Source organism: Echinops telfairi, unplaced genomic scaffold (assembly GCF_000313985.2).
Source record: "Echinops telfairi isolate 266 unplaced genomic scaffold, ASM31398v2 ScPeMD7_60;HRSCAF=208, whole genome shotgun sequence".
Taxonomy (NCBI): Eukaryota; Metazoa; Chordata; class Mammalia; order Afrosoricida; family Tenrecidae; genus Echinops; species Echinops telfairi.
This window is the reverse complement of record NW_022103958.1, coordinates 40,122,649-40,127,113: the sequence shown is the minus strand read 5'-3', so window position 1 is coordinate 40,127,113 and position 4,465 is coordinate 40,122,649.

The following is a 4,465-nucleotide window of genomic DNA, read 5'->3' as shown; positions in this document are numbered from 1 at the left end:
TTACAAATAAGGAATCCTACTTCGCGGAATTTCATTTATCACTGTAGGGTCTAGAACCGATTAACCGCGATAAACGAGGGTTCACTGTATGTCATTAAAGTGTGTTGATGGGGCCTCCTTGCTTGTTTTAAAACAGGACTCCCAACCATTTTGCTGCAAATGGTTAAGGGCCCGACTGCTAATGGGGAGCTTGGTTCAGATTCACCCACAGGCACCTTGGAGACAAGGCCTGGCAATCTGGTTCTGAAAGGTCAAATTCTTGGAACACCCCCCCCCCCCAAGCAGCTCTATTCTGCAGTGTGAGGTGGTAACTTGGAATCACGCCAAGGCAGCTAACCATGGGGCAGAGTCGTGTGACCCCCCCAGCTTTCTTGCTGTTTCCATCGGACAGCCCTGGATTCCAGGATGTGCCCGAGGGGTGAGAGCAGAGGCTAAGGGCCCCTTGGGCAGAGTTCAAGTGGCAGAGAAGTCAGACTGGCTTGGTGGAGACGCTGTGGGAGGGCAGGGGAGCTGAGGTGGTGGGTCTGGGCTCCTGGTACCTGGGAAGGGGGTAGATGCCAGAACCCCGGGTTCTCTGCCTCTGCCCTAGCCCCCATCGCACCCCAGGCTTCTGCCTCTGAGCACAAGCTGCTGACAACCACATGCCATTCCCTAGTTCCTGGAGCTGGACATGCCAGCCTCGCTACTGCCCCAGCACCTGCTCCCTGGCCGACAGTCACCATGAGGTGCCTGACTCACAGGGACCCCAGGCGGCACAGCGGCAAACCTGCTCAGTAGCCTTTTCCAGCCTCTCATGGTTCCTGGAACAGCTATGCCCCACAGCCCCCTGCTCCCCACCCTCACCCCGCTGGTCTTTCTCCCAGGGAGCAGCTTGGTGGTTTCAACCCTGATCTTTGCTTAGTGACCAAGTGTGTCACCCTGGAATCACCAGGGGTCCATATGACTCACTGTTCGCGAATCAACTACTATAGATGGTTCTTAGGCTGTATACCTTTACGATAACAGACGGCCAGTCTCCTCATTCGCCCTCGGAGCAGATGGTCCATTTGCAGTACTGCAGTTAGCAGTCCATCCACCACTTACGACAGAGAGAAGGTGCCACCGGGGCTAACAATCTCTCTCCCCACAATGCAAAACCTCAGGGCACATTCAACTCACAAGCCAAGCCCACTACCCCCAAGCCAAGTCCAACTCTCTGAAAGCTGATAGTGATACCAGGAAGGTAGGGGGAAGGTTGGGAGGAAAGGGGAGCCGATCACAATGATCAACACATAAACCACCTCCCCTCCCAGGGGGACAAACAACAGAAACCGCTGGGGAAGGGAGACAGCAGTGGGTGTAAGATATGAAAATAATAATAATTTATTATTTATCAAGGGGTCATGAGGGTGGGAAGAGGGAGGGAAAAAAGAGGAGCTGATATCAAGGGCTCAAATGGAAAGTAAATGTTTAGAAAATAATGATGGTGACATATGTATAAATGTGCTTGATACAATGGATGTGTGATTGTTACAGGAGCTGTAAGAGCCCCCAAGAAAATGATCTTTTAATAATAATAATAATAATAATAATAATAATAATAATAAAGACTTCCCAGGCTTTGTAAATCCTTACCAGCACACAGCCCTTCCTCCTGGGAGGGGATTCAGGGCTCATCAGGGTTTAGCATATCATTGCTGATTGAATCGCTAATTGTCGTCTCCCTTAGTCCGCACCCAGATTATGAACCAATCCTGTTTAAGATCACACAGTCCCCCAGCTTGCTTTCATTTAAACCCAAGTCCAGAAAGATTCTATCAGTAAATATGCTACCGCATGGCCAAATATACCACCCACCCTGGGGACCTAGTGCAGTGACACCCTTAGCAGACAAACAGAAAATATTCACCAAGGGAGTCATTCCGCACAGTGAAGATGCTGTAGGCAACCCACACCGTTTCCAGCTGGCCTCTCCCCAGAGGGTGGCTGTCCAGGATGCTAGCATGTCCCCAGCCCGCCAGGTGATCCCTGTGTGCCGCAAGCCTTATTATGTCCTCTGGAGACATCTCTCAAGGGTCTCCGTGGGGGTCACGGAAATGGCATTAGCACGTGCAGGATTTTAGTTGCTTGTCTCGGGCCCCCAGGGCGGCTGCTCAGGTGTGTACATTATAGTCATTTATTTGTTCAGTGCCTATTCAGAGGACTACATACAGAGCGTCAGCTTTTATGCCCGGTCCTCAAAATGTAAGAAAGAAAGATGGAGATTTCCCAAGGGCTCCGAGCAGCCCTGAGCTGCTACCACTATCGGGGAAGACAGGGGACGTCATGTAGAGAAATGGGACCTTTCATTTCTCAGTGGAGAAACCTGCTTTGCGGGGACTTTGATGTTTCAAACCATTGAAAGGAGTTGTGTGTCCTCGAGACGTGGCTCCTCCTCCCTGGTTCTCAGCTGACTGTCCTGGGACTCGCCACAGCGCACTAGGACCAGGTGGTGGCTCTTTAGTGAGAGGAGGTAGTTCTTTTGCTCTTTGCGTTCATATTCTGACCAGCCATAGTTCTCCCCCCACCCCACCCCCAATATATTGGGCTTCTGTGCTCACCATGCGCTGGTGGCAAGTCCATTCCGATTCGCAGTGACCTACAGGACAGTGTTGAAGCGCTCCAGCAGTCCTCTGAAGCGCTCAGTCTTTTTTAAAAAGAGTTTTATTTGCACATTATTCACACATCATGCAATTCAAGAGTTCAGTCAGATTCAGAAGAGGTGTACAATCATCACCACAATCTATTTCAGGACATTTTCTTCTTTCTTGCACTCCTTGTTATTAGCTCTCTAACCTTCCCTACCCCATACCCCCGAGAAACCATTCATCCAGTTACTGGATCGATAGATTGACAAGCAAACTGCCCCGTCATCCTTGCCCAGAGCAGTTGGTGGGTTTGAACTTGCAGCCTTTAGGTTAACAGTCAAATGCTTAACCCACTGCCCTGCAGGGCTCCTATATGCTTCTGGGTAAAGCTTGTTTATGTTTTCTAAATTTTAAAAAAAAGAAGAAAACAACACCCCCCACCCCCCACCCCCACCCCATTCCCTCTGACTCTAGCCTTCTTTGTTGACACAGGGTCACCCAGGTGCCTTTGACTGTGTTCCTACTGCGTGCCCCAGGCAAACACAAGGGCCTCTGGCTATGGGGCATTTTTGTAGTGGTGGATTGAGTCTACAGCCTGCTTTATTTTTATTTTTCAGTGTGCACTCAGAGAGGCCCATTTTGCACAGCAGAATTCCTGAGTCTGAACAAAGCTTGGCGATGAAGACACATGGAAACTCAGCCCCCAGGCCAGGGAAAACTGCAGGACGGGTTGGTTTGGATGCAAGTGGGCCCAGGTCACTGGGGAGGAGGGCCGAGGGAGCAGCGCCACCTTGCGGCTGTGGCTGCTCCGGGGCGCACCGCACAGCTGGTCCTCCAGCCAGGCCAGCAGACTCCGTCCCTGGGGCGGCACTCTGTTGGTCCAGAAAGGGCTGAGGACCAGAAAGGCTACCCGGGCCGGCTGTGTGGTTGCTGGGGACAGCGTGGCTGTCATTGGGGGCAATATCTGGGCAAGATGCTGAGATGAGGTGGGACTGATGTTGGTAGTGGGATTTGTCAGGCTGGGGGCACACAGAGAGAGCTGGAGAAGGGCAGCCCAGTGGCAAGGGGCTTGAAAGACACGTCTCCAAAGAAGAGGGACAAATGGACAAGTGCACCGAAAGAGACTCAAGCTCCCTGGTCGTCTCCACTCCCACCAGTCACCCTCAGACCTGACTCGCAGGGGTCTCGTCCATCTGCGAGTGGGGCTGGGGAGGAGAGCGGGGGTCCCTGGCTGATCTGGTTTGGGGGAGCGGATGGCCATGGCTTTCTTCTGAGGGGCCTCTGGGCGGATTCCAGCCTCCGGCCTTCCAGAGGTGAGCATCTGTGCCATTCAGGGACGCCTGCTGTTCGTCAAGGAAACGCCAATCAAAAGCATAAGGAAACACCGCTTCACCCACTGGCAGGAGCCTGGTGGCACAGAGTTTCAAGCCCTTGGCTGCAGACGGAAAGGGCCGTGGTTGGAGCTCACTAGTTGCCCTACAGGAGGAAGATGGGGCCATCTGCTTCTGTCAAGGTTACCCCCTTGGATACGAGACCCTCCAGCATCCGTCAACGCCATCCTAGAGGAGGGGAGATAGGAGGTGCACTCAACTTGACACACACAACACATACACACACACACACACACACACACACACACAGGCTCTAATCAGAAAAGAAAGTGGCTCAAGTGATGTCAAGGATGTGAAGAAGTGAGCATCCTCGTTCATTGCTGGGATAGCTGTTGTGGGAAACCGTGGTCTACAGGAAACGCAGACTGGCAGCTCCGCTCCTAGGGGTACACCTGTGAGAACTGGCAGTGTATGCCTTAGAAACCTGTACCCCAAAGCCTGTAGCAGCGTGATGTTTGGCAACAGGAA